Genomic DNA, 17,521 nt, shown 5'->3' on the forward strand with positions numbered 1-17,521 from the left:
CATTTCAGCTAGTGGTGAAAGAGCTACAAAGTTGCTTAGCACTTATAAATTATATTCATATATATATTGTACCTTTGTACAAAGCCTTCACAAGGTGAGATCAAGGATGAGGTTTGAGGATGCAGATGCATTTTATTAGCTGAAGAGTAGGGCAGTACTTAATAGTAAATTTTCTATTCTCGGTGGTAATTCACGACTTTGCTCGTTGCAGCAGTTAGTAGACAGTTTAATGTAAGGACTCTGTGTTTGCCTCATGAACCATAATTAACTTCCGAATTCGCGTATTCGTTGCAGAAAAATGCCTTGTCTTCCACAGCAGTTGCTTATAGTGTAAATAGAGAAATCAAAATGACTGTTTTGAGAGCCCCCTGTGTCTAGTGCGTGCCTTCAGAGGCTACAGGACTTCAGGAACAGAGATGAATGGACACAGAAGCGAGTGCAGCCGAGTGAATCCGAAAATCCTGCTGACCGACCTGTATGTGTTTTCTCCACGGGGGCAGAAAGAAGCGTGACTGTGAAGGGAGAGACGTAACAACTCCCTACCTTCCACAGCTCCTTCTGTGGGGGGGAGACTGTGCGCAGACTTGTGCTTACTAATTAACTTGCCAGAGAAGAAAATTCACACAAAAGAGAAGAAGTCTCATTTCTTATCGTCTCGGGGTTTTTTTCCTCACATGCATGCAGCGACACTGAGCACTTAAAGCTGACGTTAACCCGTTAGCGGCGAGACGCAGGAGCTGCCACGAATAGATCCAGTATCCACGACCCCGGTCGGCTGACCGGGATAGGACCTCGTGTTCCTCTCGCACTGGACTCGTATCTTTCCCCCCCTCCTTCTCTTCTTTTACTCCTTGGGCTGGTTCTAACTCCCGTTTTGTGGCTGTTAATTACATGAAGTGGATTGTTGTGCTCGCTACAAACTCAAACCGGGACTAAACGTTGTGGTAGAGAGACGGAGAGAAATGCCAACGGCGGTGACAAAGAGGAGATTCAGTAAGTGCACCGTTATCTCTGTCTAAATGTCCCCCATTGAACTTGAGACGCGGCTTTTAGCAGTGCCGTTAAGTTGCATAACTTGCGGATTTTTTTATTGTTCAAACGCGCACGAATTTGTTTGTTAAAAGTGGAAACACTTAGAAAAAATAACATTAAAGGTGCACAACGTGAACTGCTGTCGTTCCGTCTGGGGGAAAAAATGGGGCTCCGACTAACCTCGGACAGCCACGCACACAGTTTGTTGCTGTTTTATACATGCTAACTCTAAATGTATAGCTAACAGCAACTTTTATTTCAGTGCCGAATGAGAGCGACTAATATGTGGTCCGCTTGAGAGACGGTCCAAGAAATATCCTGCCTCTCAGTTCATAAAGAAAGCTACCCACTCAGATGTAGGTAAAAGGGAAAAGATGAGGTGGAATATTAATCTCATTTTTTCCTTTTCTTTTTTTGTAAGCGCAAACCTGCGCATTTCATAGATTGCATGCACTTTTCAGTGAGCAGGAGTATTCGCAGGACCGAAATCTTCAACCATGCTGAAAATCTGTCGACAATTACTAATGAAAGAATAAACGGGGGGAGCAGTGGTGGTCTTTGGGGTGCGAGCCCATCGTCACCCTGTTTTTCTTTCTTCTTTCATTCCTTGTTTTTCGCAGGGTGTGTAATTGCGATGCGGTGATTTTGATCCCATTTTGATCATTACATTAAAGAACGATTTGCCCGGAGGTCCTAGCTGTCTCCAGACCTGGCTTTTTCACTTCGCACGAGCGTGCATGAGTGCGCGGGCACGTCGGTGAGACCTCACCCCCCCTCTGGCATATGAAATCTTTGCTCTGTCTTTATTTATCATTATCAGACAGGTCGGTGAGTCCTTGTATGCCCATCAGTTGCAGAGGCTCCTGTCATGTGTGTCTCATCCGTCACACTTGCTGCAGCACTGGCTGCAGAGGAAGGTTTCATGTCAAGAAACTGCTCCTTGCAGCTCTGGCAAGAAAAAGAATAGATTTCATCACCAGCCCTTCATGACAGACTTTAATTGTGGAGCAATTTTTATGACAGCATTTACAATTTGCAGGTGCGCCACATCATCTGATAACCTAGAGGCCAGTTCAGATCGTGAACAGATGTTAATTGGTTTCTCACTGGGTGGATATACAGAAAGATTCCTCAGCATTGCATCAATCCCTCGCCCCGGTTGGGTTTATTTAAAGAAAGGATTGGAAGCAATTTTGCAGGGTTGGTTATATGCTGAAGTGGGCTCATGGCCGTGCTTTATCAATACACGAATCCGTTTAAAGCTGTCACAGACACAATGAGGAGAGCTAACCATGAGCCACACTGTAACAGGATGATACAGGGTGAGTTAGTTTCTTGGAATTGCATCAGAGGCTCTCTGCAACCAAATCCTGGGCCGTGCTGCATGTTTGGGTTTCTAACTGCCAGCTGAAAAAAAAAGTGACACGGTGTATTTCTATTCCACATTTGTAGTGAGCTGTCCTATAGATGGTGTGTGGCTTATGCATATAGATTATTTTACCAGCAAACATACGGATTTGTCAAACTTGGATGTCATTGCTTTCCCAAAGTAGGTGATCCTGATGGTGCTTCTGTTTGGCTCCATGTTTCTGAATTATTCTGGTGGACAGACATCTTATCAATTAAGCGTGTGTTGACAGAGCTGGAGCGTTAAGATTTTCTTCAAATAGCTTTGGATGGATTGTAAGGAAGTTAGAGTGGTTTTTGCTGTGTTTATATTGGCTCATTTTCCTGTTTACTCTATTTTTTTTTTTTGCGAGCTGTGAAAGCTATTGCAGAATGAATCTATATCTTTTTAATGCTTTCAGTGAAGTGTGTTTGTATTTTCGACCATGGTATATGTTTGTTTGAATGCTGACACACTCCCACAAGCCATTAGGCTTAATTTAACCCCCCCCCCCATCAAGAAAAGACGTGACTTATTTGACTGTGATTGCCGTAGGATTATAGTCTGGGCCACCATTGCTTGCTTGTTTTGTTTTGGATTTTTTCTGTGTGTGTGTGTCAGGAGCCTGTGCAGGAAAATATCCTAGGCCCTTTGGAGGTGACGTCATTGTGCACACTGAAATTAAGTAGTTCTTATTACTGAGGTCAATCAGCACTTTGCTAATTGCTTTGCTGACTAAAATTCATTGTTTTATTCTACAGTTTTCAGAGCAGATATTAAAAAGATCAAAAAACATCAGCCAAGAAAACTGCTTTGGTTAAGATACTTTTGGTCAGCTTGAACTGCACTGTAGACAAAGATGTGTTCTGCAGTGTTTCCCACAGAATTAGACGGGGTTTGAGGTATGTAAAGGATAAGAGATCATTACTTTGCTGGTTCTCCTCCAGTCGTTCTCACATCATTTGAACTGACTTCATCTTAATTGTTTGGAACTGCAGGTAGAAACAATGACTTCTGTCCTGCTCTCCAGCGTCAGCAAGTTCAGCGTAGCAGCACCAACAGGTGTTTCCCACCTGCTGCAGGTTCTACTTCAGAATGACCGTTTAGCTTCAGAGCAGAACAAGAGCTACAGTTGGCAGATGCAGTCAGAGATGGTGGAAGGTTGCTGAATGACATTGAGGACCACCACAACAGCGATCTCTCAGAGGGAACACATTAGACAGGAAGGGCCAGGGCTAAATGGCTAGTAGCAACTGAGCTTTCAAAATAAGAGTATCTATAAATAAATGAATAAAAATTTTATTTACAAAATATTGCAATACTTGGACAGTCATTAATATACCTGCACAGCTTGCCTAAGTGTGTGTTTTTAGATACACTTTAGTAAGCCATTTTAAACCCAAATTCTGAGAACAGGATTTGTGACATCGCATCGAGTTTGGAAGATAATCCTTGTCCACTGGGAAATATACAGTGTTGTCCAGAAACTTGAAGCTCGCATTGCTGATGAGAATGGGCTTTTGTGATGAGGGGGACATCTTGCATTCAGTGGTAGCGATAATCGATCGATGTGCTGGTAATCTGAATCGGCTGGCTTGCTGCTGATTTAAGCTGACACTCACTTTCTTTTCTAGCAAGGGAATTTAGGTTTATACTGCAGAGGAAGTTTTGGTGCCCACCCAAGGAGGTTTCATCCAGGTCTGAAGAAAAATCCACTTTCCTTTTAAAGATTGGAATACCTAGGATGTCACTTCCTCAGGTGTGATACTCAGGCATTTGTATTAATCGAAAACAAGCAAATAAACAACACAAAACAGGAAAATGCAAAGATTTAAGTTGAAAAAGATAAGGGAGTGATTGGATTTACCCCCTCCTCCACACACACACACACACACACACACACAGCCAGGAAAAAACCAAAAAAATTAATTTTACAAATAAATCACATCAAATAAAAGTTATTTTATTAAAGCATGGTATTTCTATACATCTAAAGCAGGCCTGTAGGCAATCATTATCAACATGATAGTTTCAGGTTTTAGGTATTCCTTTAAATGGTGGAAAGATGTCACAATTAATTTAGCAAGGACACACACAAAATAAAAGTAACGATACTCTAACCTGCTTTTAAAATATTTGAGTGAAAAATGAGGTTTTTCACTGAGGATTTACTTTCCTTTTCATGTTGTTGATTTGTTATGTTTGTTGGCCTCAGTATATCTTTGGCCTTTGTGGGGATCTGTGTATTCTCGTGTAGGGTATTTCCTAGCAGGCCTGGTTTGGGGCTAGTAGCCAGAGCATCTGCCTCAGCTCCCTCATATGCCGGTACTCCCTGGCAGGGGCTGGGCTGAATGGCACCGTTAAGGAGCTCCAGCTCCTCTGTGGCCACACACTGAAAAACCACTCGGCACAGCCCTCTCCCCGCCGATGCTTTCTCATGCTTTCAGTATGGGTAAAATCTTGGTAATTTCAGGGCCCTGAAGTTCTAATGAGAGGTTTTGCCCATAGTGCGTTGGTCTGTGGTGGGCGGGATCAGCATTTCTCAGGTTTATAGGGATTATAAGTGTTCTGAGATGCCTCACTGGCCCACTGTCAGGGCGTTGGCACAGAAAAACCAAAACTCTTTTTTTTTTTAACCACTCAAACTGGTTCAAACTGGTTGTGATGTGTTTCTGGCACAGAATTTGTTTGTCTGTAAGCTAAAGTTTACAATCAGAGCTGCAAATCAGGCCAGTAACTGTAGGTATAAGGGTTCAGATTCACATGCACATATGAGGTGTGCTGATTTTTCCGCCTAGGGGATCAGGATATGTTGCCGTTGCATCTATGGGGATGCTGCAAGCAGCAGCTATTGTCCTTTTTAGCATCTCATCCCCACATAGAGACAGGGTGCTCTTAGTAGCACGCATGGTGGATTTTTAACAATGCCTGTTCCTTAACGTCAGCAGCATAGAGGCAAAGAATGATTTACTACTCTGTCTGCAAGGGTAATGTAGGAGCAATTTGACTGCTGATTGAAACCAGGTCTACCATTTCAGAGTCCACTGGTGGCATTATAAACCATTTACACCAATGTTTTACAGGGCACCTCTGCATTTGGAAAAGTGGAAACAGACACAGGGGCTAAAAATGGCCTGCTCTACCATATGCCCCCCTTTTTTTTTTATCCATTCCTTGTGTGGTTTGTTGTTTTTTACTTCAAACTATGTGAGTGCTACTGAGTGAAGTAGTGAATACAGATGACATTGAAAGGTCATATGTTAGGTTAATCAGTTCTGTCTGTTTTCATTTAGGCAGTCGGAGATATAGGGGGTCCATCTGCTTTTGATTAGACAGCCTTTTCCCTAAGTGGTAAAGCTTTTCTCTCCAGCTGCTGAGAGTGAATTAGAGCCATGGTCCAATTTGTTTGTGGAGACCTATGGACATGTATGCACCTTGACTTGCACTTGTGTATACATAAAACATCGCTATTACTTAAATGGACCAAGCGGCGTCGATTGAGTTTTTACTTTGAAGCACAAATCGACTCGTTCCACAGTTAAAGTGTCACTGAAGAGCAAGAAAAAGCGAGTTTTCAGAGAAAAGTTCCAAGACTAATGAGTGAAGAATGCTGGAATTTGATGGCTCAGCCTTGAGGATATCAGTGATCTGTTATTGCCTCTATTTATGACAAGAACTCAAGAAAAGCTGCAGTAATTTCACAAACCTGTCAGCTGAGGCCAATGACTCTGGTGGAGTAGGGCTTTATTGTTGCTTTATAAGTTGGGTTAGTGTTGCTGTATCTTACTTTTGTTTAAAAATATATAATAAAAGCTGGATATTTTAACATATGTTAAAGCAAAGATGCCACCATCAGTGAAAACAGTTGGCATTTGCTGCATTATAATTAAATACTGTCTTTAAAAGGGTTTTTGATGCAACTTTTGAAGAACTTTTGAAGATTTAAAATCCCGAGAGCCCAGAACATCACCGCCTCTTTTTTTCCCTGTTAACAAATTTTCTGACGTGAGAAACGGAAACTCTGGACATCTGTGGAACATCATACACACAATGTGCAGTTAGCTGCCCATTGGTATGCATAACAAAGTCTACAGTGAGATGTAGAAACTGTTGCTATTCATCTGCTGTCCCTGTGATCTCAGACAGTCCCAGATGGCTCTGCATTCTCAAAAGGCCATCTAATTAAAACCCGTAACCACCAAAACACACAGAAGTGGGGTGTCTTGAGTTTAGTAACTGTTTTATTTTTTTTTTGTCAGCATTCCTGCTATTTTGTATATTTTCTTTTCAATTAAGCAAAAAAGAAAGATCAGGATCATAGGATTTGTTCTTAATGATGGCATTGTGTTTATTTTTGCCTTTTATTAAGAGGAATGTGATTCTTAGTAGAGAATTATCAATAATAATGAGTTTGGGGCCTACTGATGACGATGCTGCTGATGGCTTGGAAAAAAATATACAGTACAATGTCGTAAGTACTTATACAATAAGTTAAGTTACGATAATATATCCATGGAAAAGTGGCTTAGAAATGACTAACTGAAATACACTGAATATCACTGCCTCTGTGTTCTCAAAAGAAAAAAATATTTTCTGCTTGTCTGCTTGCTAAATTATAGCGTATAAATCCTGTTGTAGCAACACGTTGTACAATGTAGCATAACTCAGTGCGGCATGTACCAGTGCTCTGGTACATGTGATAAATCAGGCTGTTGACCATGCAATTTACTCAGTATCTGTTCAACAGCAGTGATATGGTTGTTCATCTGAAGCGATGTCTCGTGGTTTGGCACTACGTGAGAATGTTTTTGTTGCATTGTATGTGGCGGCTTTTGTTTTTGTATCATCCCACTGAGAGACCTCTCGCAGAGACTAAACTCCATTGTTACACTTTGTGCTCTCGAATACCGTTGTTTTATGCCTTCATAAAGATGGTATCATAGTAAATTGAAAATGGAAACATGAGACTCGTCCTCAGGCAGACCTTATTTTTGCAGTGTTGAAAACATATGAAATTATAATGCCACTGTAATGCATCAAATCCAACTGTGAATTTTATGAATTATGAATTAGAGTCCAAATAGCTTCATGTCCTCTACACTTGCCGCTCGTGGGTTATTACTTCTTTCGAAGGAGACGTTAACATCAGTTATGTGGATGCTCAGGCTCGGGCCTTGCCACTGTAGACGGTATTATCCCATCCTGTGTACTGGTAAACGTACCGGGGCGTTGACAGGAACATGCAACGCACGTCTAAGGCCTCAGTGCCTTGGCCGTTCATCTGCCCAGTCAGCAGAAGTCTGCAGATGACGCACTCTTTCATTTTAGACAAATGCTGGATGGGGACAAATGGATGGAGCAGCGGTTCAGCGGCTGGTGTCATTCGTTGCGCTTGTCATTGACTACCTATTCTTTTCAGCTTCTCGTCTAATTAGGGCACACTGACTCACATAGTCTCACAAACACACAGATTGGTACCTGAATTGATGCAGAACATTACATGAAGGTCAAACAGTCAGCTGTCTTTTCAAGCCGATTTAAATGTCACATACATAGATTAAGCACCGAGTGCAGTTCACAACGAGCTAGTTTTTCACCCTAAACACGGTTTGACTTCTCGATTTTCAGAAATATTGCCTTACACTAACACTGGGTAAATTATCCTTAGAAAAATAGGGAACATGCCCATCTTTCATTTAGTGCTTTACTGTTCTCCATTGACATGTTGCAGCATAGTTGCCTAAGTGATAATGGGAAACATTTGACAGTCATAATGCAATTTTCCAGTTATGTTAAGAATCATGACTTTGCAAGTTTTATCGCGCATGCGTTCTTTCTTTAGATGGATGTTAGTACACTCCACCTTTCTTTTCCCCCCCCAAAAGCTCCTTTGCTCAAGGGAATAACTGTCCAGTCCATTACCAGCTTTGGTGAGAATATGGTTATACGAGGACACGGATTCTGGGCGCTCTTTAAGGTGCAAAAATCTTCCGAAAAAGAGTAAGAAATCAGTATGACGAGAGGACACTCGTCAAATTCCTTTTAGCGTACAGACGCTGTAAAAGCAGTTGAAGTCTCGCAGTTGGTTTGGTTTTTAGAGGCTTGGCAATATGGAAATTGTGTCAAGACAAGACAAACATTTTTTTCACACACAAACTGAGTAACTGACCTTGAGATGGTTGTGGCAAGTGAATTGTGACACATGAGCCCTCGTTGGCACTAACTGGTCATGCTAAAACACAACAGTTAATGGAAGAAAAGTGCATGCCTTGCACTCAGTCTGCCCGCTGATATGGCAGATGGATAGGATTTTAGGGAGTGGGGGTGGGGCTCTTTGGCAGTGAGGGACAGAGATGACAGCTCTTCGTCTGTGGAGGGCTACCAAGGGCCTTGGCTCTGAGCACCTATTGTGTCCTCCTGACAGAGCCTTGATGCCATCAACGACCATTAGTGTTGACAGCATGTCATCGTGTCACACTGCAGCTCACGGTGAAGCAGTGAATAACTAAGAGCAGCAAATAAAAATGACACACTGAGAAATAAACTGGATTTTGTAATGTGAGTCTGAAGATTTTTGTCTCCTACGTTTTGCGGGAAGGCTTGTCAGAGTTTATAAAAGCTGAACAGACCCAACACTTCATTTGAAATAGAAATATCCACTTCAAATAAATCACAAAGAATACAAAAGCAATCAAGCTACAACAAAGAGACTAAATTATGTGCTGTCTAAATCTCATCTTGACTTTTGGCCTTTCCTTCGAGTGAGACGGTTGGGACAGCTAGTGTTGTGACACAAGTGAAGACAAGTGACTCCAATAAAGCCATGTAATGAAATAATTCAGTAAATGAATTAAGGACTGAGCAATGCTTAAACGAGGACTTTTCCCACGGCTAGTCGTGCATTGCACAAACCCCCCAAAAAACCTAATAATATGAGGCTGTCAATAATGTGCCATCAGGTCTCTAACTTGTACTTGTGAAATACTGAAATGTGTAAAGTATTTTATATATTCAGAGTATAAAGGATAGCATCTATGTCTTTAGGGTCTCTGGCGTTAAACAGGTGATAACAATCACAACATATGTGAATGTATATTCTTCTTTTTTTTAAATTTATATACTTTTATGATAGTTTGATTCCTTTAGGATGTTATTTGAGTAAGATAACAAGATGGCCACAACAATCACAACAGGGGGACGAACCTGCAAAATTTTGTACATTTAGGCATCACGTACACGGGTATTTTTGAAAACAGAGATTTTACCGTTTTTGTTTTTAAAAAAAAATCCAGTCCACACACGCAGATTTAAAAAAAAAAAAAGATCTCTGTCCATATGTAAATGCAAAAAACGAAGTCAAACGCTGTTAAGAACGTGCCAAATCCTAACCGCGTAGAAATGTTGGCCAATCAGAAATCTAGAGTAAGCAGGGTTTTGTGCCCTCGCAAAACCTTAGAAGTCTTAGTTTTCACTTATCCAAAATGCCATTGACATGTGAATGAAAGGCCCAAACACATAGAAAAAGCTGCATTTTCAAAAATACTCATGTACGTGTGGAGGTAGTTTTACACTAAACAACAAAATCTGCTGTAAAGCCAATGTGGAAATGAAGTTCCTTCAGTGGCCACTTGAAGCTGGCTCTAAAATCATCAATCGTAAAGTACTCACCAAAGACTCTTATGTTAAAATGCCCAACTCTACATAGCATAGGGTTTTTTTTGGGGGGGGGGTTATGTTTTGGTCTGAAAAACCTTTTTGGTTTTCCCCCCTTCAGATATCACTTTACAAGTCACTCAACTGGAGTCTGTGTTGTTGGTTCTTGTGGAGCATTTCGATGGACCAATATTTGTAATACCTTTGCTGTGTGGTACAGACTGTCCTAGGAGTGTGCTCCAGTTTTAATAAAGGAAATTCTAGTATTTTATCAGTCTGTAACTTAGCACTAACTCCAAAATATTAACTTGGCAGTGTCCAAAATGGTAATGAACATTAGGCTTCAAAATGCCTAGTCCAGATGAAATGGGACGCATTCCCATCGACCTTAACATTAATAGTAAATAACCATATGCTTTTCTTTATTGTAAGTCCACCTTCTCTGATATATATATTTTTTTAAACATTAAATTTTTAAATTGCATTTTAAAAATTGCCAACAGATAAAGCTGTAGTGTCTGATACTTTCCTTGAGGGATTTGTTTTAGTGTTTCACTCCCATCTCTCTGCAGTGAAGTAAAATAAGAGGGAATGGAGAAGCACTGAGACTTTTGAACTTGCTTTTAATGGAATATCTTTGCAGTGACCAACATGATAAGTTGTTTCCTGGACCCCATTTATATATAAATATGGGCTATGATAATATAAATAGCCCCGTGTGTAGGTGCACATAACCAACATTCATCAGACTCACAATAAGTACATTTCAAGGTTACACACTGCAGTGCACAGCTGAAATCTTGTCGAATTTTCCTAACTGTAGTCAGAAAGTAATGGAATATCACAGCATGAGGTTACAGAGTGGTTTAGGTGGTGGAGGGAGGGGAACTCATTTGGCTCTGTTGGTACTAAATGGAATTTATTGTAGATTTAATGTCTATGGACATTGGATAAAACACTGCTTTCCATTTCAACAAGGTCTAAAGGTTATTTTCCATTACCGCACATTCATGGGTGTGGTAGATCTTCCAAATAAATAAATATTTATTTACTCATTTTTTTTATGTTTCTTTTTATAGTGGCAAATACACAAGCATAAAATGCAAAATACAGCATATCATAGTATTAAAGCTGGAGCTAATTTTCAGCTTTTATTGCTAGATAGATTTTTGCTTTAACTTAGAACTGTATTTAATATCGTACACAACATATACGCTATTATACAAGACAAACTACAAAAATATTTAAAAAAACCAAACTGTTCCCTAGAGGGATGTAAAGTCCCTGATCACTGATGACTACGTGCACTGGATCAACAAATGTGACTTTATTTTCAATCTTGGTTTTAATTCTTGGAAATTTTGGATTCTTGCAAGAATAAAATAGTAAAGGACATCCTTAGTCTTCATAGATACACCTGAGAAGTGAGCTAGTTTGCATTTAATGATTTAATGATGGCATTAAAACTTGGCATATATAATTTATTTGAACCTGACTTTAATGAGATATTGCCAGTTGCAAATTTTAAAAAGTGTTATAAAATAATAGTGTAGTCAAATTGTTTATTTAAGCTAATCCACAATCTTTTTGGAAACAATTCTTTTACTACTACAAAAATGATTTTGATTAAATTAACTTGAACAGATTTAGAGCAAGTTGCAAAGTTTCCCTCAGGAAAAAGTGACGTATACGTAAACAGTATATGTCTATTTCACAGGAATAGTTATATCTTTGTCCACATTTACATGTTCTGTGTTTTTCCTTCCCCCCCCCCCCCCCTTTTTTTTTTTGAATGTCTCTTGATGATTAGCAGCCTAGAAAAAAGTTTTATGTTTTCATGTCAACGCTACAAGTTTCTAGTACGAGTTTCTGAACATATTTGACCTGGAAGGAGTTTTCCCAAAGGTCTATGACCTAAAACTGCATTTGCATGTGGATGACAGACATAGAACAAGCAGTGTTTTGGAAGAAAAAAAAATACCTGTGTGCTGTTGAACAAGACCTTTGTTAGACATCCCTTTTAGGCTTATATTAGTAAGCCAGTGCCAGTGCCAAGAAACAACTACAGCAGAGTACACCTTTCACTTTCACAACTTTCAAAATCCAATATCCTGTTATTGTGGCATCACTCAGTCGATGGTGTCTCATTGTAATAACAGAGAAAAACATACAGATTCACTGATGGTAATAGTTATGGACAATTAGAATGTTTGTCTTACTTTTACTGTTGACTATCTTACCTATTATCATTATTTGTTGGGTTTTTTTTAATTCTTTTTGGTATTCTGTAGTATTGTATTCCTGTCCTGCATACTAATTTGCGCTGGAGGGTCTGTTCTTTCTTTTAACCTGGTTTTCGTCAGCTCTGAGTCGTTATGATTTATAACTTCATTTTTTGGATTTTTTTTAGTCATAGCTCAAACATTTTACTTTACTGACACCCTTTGTTTGTGCCTACCAGGAAGAGTCAAGAGGACCCTATGGACTCAGCAAGGTGAGATCCATGTTACAGCTCCACTAAAAGGGCAATGATTCATGAGGCTAGCTCTTCTGTCCCTGGGGCTGGGAGGAATAGCTGGCATTATCTTCTGCAAATGGGTTTGAAAATGCTCTTGGCCAGGTTGACCAAGGCTGATTTATAGCTCAAGATGCGCTGAATGGCTTGGCTCTCATTCCCAGCATAAGTATGAGCCCCTACTACCACCGCATGCCTAAACATGCGCACAGAAATGCAAGTATACTTACACCTCGCCCAGTTCACTGCGTTCAATCTGCAGTTGTGAAGTTTTCAGCAGACGAAAAAAGAAACAGAAGTAAATTTATGACATCAGAGCAGAATAAGTAGTCTGTAGTTCTTAATGTCAGCCCAAGGATAAGCAGTTTTCCACCTTTATCTTTCTTTGTCAAAGCGTATATACAGATACGAACCTTATCCTTGAGTTGAAGTTGGAACCACTGTCAAAGAAATAGAAATTGCCTCCGAAAAAAAATTATTCCTTTTTATCTTGAATCGAAGATAGAGCTCCTCTTTCAGAAATAGTGTGAAACAGTGCAGTTAAGCTTCTCTGGACAGCTTAGTCTTAAGAATTTTCTTTTGAGTGTTTCCCATCCTAATAAGTTGTATTTCCATGTCTGATCTTTGGATCCTCTTGGCAGCTCTGAATTTGTTCCAGCCAGGTAATATTGCATACAGAGCTTGAGATAAGACGGCATAATCTGAAAATGTTTGGAAAAGCTTGAGTTCCTTGAAATGGTGCCCATTTATTTAAAGCCTTCAATTGTCACAAAGCAATTAATGTGGCAAACAACATCACCGTGCCTCTCGGAAGAGCTCAGGATTCTCTAGTCTCTATTAAGTCAGGCACTCCCCTCTCTGATTCCCATGCTGTTTCCTATGCAACATCTAGAAATGGTCTCATGCTTCACACGCAAAGGGGCATTAGTCACATTGTCAGGTAAACAAGGACTGCGTATGAACAGGCGGATTGTATTTGAAGATCATAACGACATCAAACATGTCCTTTCTTGTGATTGCATTTAGCCTTTTCGTATAGAATTGTAGGGACCGGCAGAACCAGAAATATTACAAACTAGATATGACTTAGTTTGTGAAACGTCTAAAATGCAAACTGACAGTGAATGTTTTAGCCAACATCACCTGCTTGTAGCGTTGCAGCAAACCCCTTTTAGAAGATTCTAGCTCTGTCTCACCATTCTTACGTAAGATCCAAGGGAAGGCAAAATGTGAGCTCAAATCTTGTCTCTCAGATGAGCCACTGGAATTCAGTGGAGGATCAGCAGCAGTAACTCTGGATTTTAATGAGTGACATTTAAAGTCTCTCTGTGTTAGAAGTCTCCACATGATGTTTGTCCAAGCTATTATGTATCTTCTCCTGCACCCCCAGCCCCTCATCAGAAAACCAGCTTTTCCAAGCAGGTTGTTAAAGTTTGTAAATGGTGTACTTACAAGTGGATTATTTAAAAGGTCCCCGTGTCAGACAGATCTTTATCTGGCGGCTTGGCAGCTTGACTCTGGCTCACTTGGCTTCCTGTGTCTGCATGTTGATTAGCTTGTTTTTCTGCCCTTCCCTGGCTTTGGTGTGTAGGTTTCTGAGCTAGCTCGTGCCATGTAATATGGGGCAAGCTAGGGAACTTTTTAACTTATTTTCCAGTAGAAATATATTTTTAAGAAAACATCATCAACTGATAAGATAAGACTACGTTATTATATTAACCGAGTTCATTATTTATGTAAAAGGAAACTAAAGACATGAGAAACTACCAACTGTAGTTCTAGCTACCTGGTGATGCTGAATGTTGAGAATGCTTGTTTGGGCCCATTGAGCTAAGCCCCCTGACTCGGAACAATAAAACTGTGATTAAATACTACCCTTAGATAGAAAGACAGAGTTCAGTGTATCTTGACTGTGTGAAGATCGTTAGCGTTACAACAGACCATTGAGAGCCCCATTAAAGCACTGAAGCTTATGAGTGGCTGGCCTCAAGTGTAAAATAAAGGACAGTGGATGAAGGAAGTTGAGTGCTTGACATCAAATTTTGTCATATTTGTTTGTTAACCACTTGTTTGATGAAATACTCTTAAAGTAAATTCTCTCCATACAAGCATTTTTTTCCTCAGTTCTTATTATTTTAGTGTTGATTTTCTTCTTTAACCTGAAAGTGTGTCTGTTGGGAAAACAGACATTAATTTGCCTTTTCGGCACAGACCAGTAGAGTCCATTTTCTACACATCTGATACGTTTTTTGTTTGTTTGTTTTGTTTTAAATATATAGTTGTCAGGCAGGCTATTTCAGACAAATAAGTATTCCAACCACTTTCTAACTCTTTGATTAGCTTACTGTTGTTGGGCCCCATCACTGAGAGTGGTGCTTTCGGATAAAGAAAGGCAAAGGTAATGTTTAGCTGAAAAGTGCATTTTTCCCCATGGATATCACTCTGCTATGTCTTCACTGAGTATTTTCAAAGTAAATGGGAAAGTAGATTGATAGTGCTGTTTGTGATTGCTTTTCATGTATGAAGCTCTGAAGTGATAGAGGCAAGCGTCATTGCCCACCCATACAAAGCTTACGAGATGGGGTTTGAAGTGAAAAGCATGAGACATGCTGCGAGTCTGACTCAATGAAAATAAAGAAAAGCTGTTAAAGTTTTTGTTATCTTTTCTTCTCAACGATTGAGAAAATCATAAATGTTTGATTTAAGAAAGCCCGATGCAATATTTCAACAGTCTTTACAACCTTTTTTTCCCCAATATTTTATTCTTGCCTTTTCACAGAGCGTAGTTACTAGCATGACACCATGCTTTAAATCTTTGTTCTAAAAATGATCAAAAATGAGGCTAAGGCAAGTACTGAATAACAAGACATTCACTATTATGAAGCTTCATAACCCAGAAAAAAGGTATTTCTCACATTTGCTTGTTTCAGGTCTTATCTACGCTTTTGTACCTGCACAAAGCTGAGCCACTTTGATCTAATCTGAAAGTAATGTTCAGGCATACTTTATCTGCTGAGGTACCACAACCAAACAAACAAACATCAAAGTAGAAAGTTGGGAAATGAGTAAGATTATTTTAATTGAAAAAATAATTGGAGTTCTAAATGACTCTTTCAGGAGAAAAGCATTGCATGATATTGATAGAAAGCAGCAAATATGGTAGCCACAGTTTGGTCAAAGTTATCATAATTAGGTTCTCTGAAATGACGCACAACTTTTAGAATTGTTTTGACTTATATTTTGGACAGTGTCGCATTGTTGGTAAATGTCTTGGTAAGGTTATTTTTTTTGCATCATGTAAAATAAAATGAATCCACATGTTAGTGCTGCCATTTTCACTGGTCAAAGTGATAATGTTCTTTACAGCCGGAGATGGAAATTTTTAATGAACCATATTAGCCCATGTTAGTCCTTGTGCCTGTTACTTTATTATCCGTGCACCAGCCCTCTGGCGTTGGGATTATTCCAATCAGATATGTCAGGTCTCTTATATAATGCTACAAAGTTCACGGGCAGCTTCAGGTGGGTGTAAATTAAGATCAGTGTTTGTTTTAGATGTATTTGATGGCTCTATAGTTTTGTTTTAATGAGCTATGATTATCATTACCTTTTAATAATTAATTTGCAAATGAAATATTAACAAGTGTCTGGATAGTGTTTGTTGTATATAGGTAGCAGGAATGTTGAAATGTTTGCTCCTGTAGTATGTTGCCAGCTTTTTTCATGAAGCTTTGCCTTGTGCCAGGTAGCTACTGAAAAATAAGAATCTCTTACTGATCAGTTGGCTGCTTAAAGAAATGGTGGTACATTTGACTTTCTGCATTGCTTAAATAAACCCACGAACAAATAAACCATTGAATGCCGGTAACCATTAGTCTTAGTAAGTGCAAGTTTCTGGCTTTTGTCATTGTACTTGAGGTAATATTTGTAGAGGTTTAACTGTGAATAACTGAACCTTTCTGACAGGTAGTGGGCTGGATAGTATTATGTACTGCTTACAATGTTCCACTGCGGTGAAAAAAGGTTGCGTTGGAAGCGATCCAGGACCTGGTCCTGACTACACAGGAAATTGTAACTTTGTCGTAATTTGTCTGGAGGGAGTCGACCATAATGGTTTTACAAATTGTACAGATTTGTAGCTGCACGTTTGTGATCTGATCACCCAAGGAAAACATAGGTAGCAACAAGGTCACAGACCCAGAGACTTTCCATAGCTCGCAGTGAAATGTATTCCAGTCCCTGGTTTTGGTTCAGAATCAATAATGTGAAGTCCTCCAAAATGCCAACAAACAAAAATGATTTATAAGATAAGCAAAAATTATTTGTGGTCGTCTGCATATTCATTGCTGACTTGTCCCATTATTCAGAGACTCATTTACATTTTAAGCAGCATATCATGGTCAAGGACTGTGTGTTCTTCCTCCTGTGAACCTCTGGAGCATTGCAATGAGTTTACTCTTTGAGGAAAGAGATGGGCCTATTGATTAGAGACAAATTGACCTGTGTTGGGAGCAGATGAGTAGTCACTCAGTTCTAAATCTAAAGCATTGCAGTGATTGACCTTGTTCAAACTAAATTAAGGCAACAAAAACATTAGCATGTATTTTGTAATTGTTTCTGAATATGCATTAATAACTTAATCACAGATTAGCAAGATCAATGGATGTATTTTACCATGAAGTAGTAAGGAAGGAAGATGCTTGCCAATTTTCTCTCTCCCTCTAGCTTTTATCTGCAGGACTCTTTTGTCACAGATGTTAATTGCAAGTAAATGTTTGTCAATAATATGTCAGTCCATCTGGGCTGATAAATATGTCTTGCGTTGGATGTGTGACAACCTAAATATGAGCAACAAGTGTGGATGTTATGAAATGTCAAATGCGCAATGATTTGTTGATGAAATCACATCATTCTTGATTTTTAGCCAGTTAAAA

The 17,521-nt window shown here is 39.5% G+C and overlaps 1 protein-coding gene across 1 annotated transcript in view; it reads left to right on the forward strand.

The window, feature by feature from the left end:
- Positions 1-480: 480 nt before the first annotated feature.
- Positions 481-17,521, forward strand: part of LOC102792271 (receptor-type tyrosine-protein phosphatase F) — a 159,991-nt gene continuing 142,950 nt past the window's right edge. Inside the window, exon 1 of the mRNA XM_087832577.1 lies at positions 481-993. The gene's annotated coding sequence lies outside the window, so the exon portion shown is untranslated. The remainder of the gene's footprint in view (positions 994-17,521) is intronic.

Source organism: Neolamprologus brichardi, chromosome 18 (assembly GCF_056152115.1).
Source record: "Neolamprologus brichardi isolate AB-2024 chromosome 18, ASM5615211v1, whole genome shotgun sequence".
NCBI classification, from domain to species: domain Eukaryota; kingdom Metazoa; phylum Chordata; class Actinopteri; order Cichliformes; family Cichlidae; genus Neolamprologus; species Neolamprologus brichardi.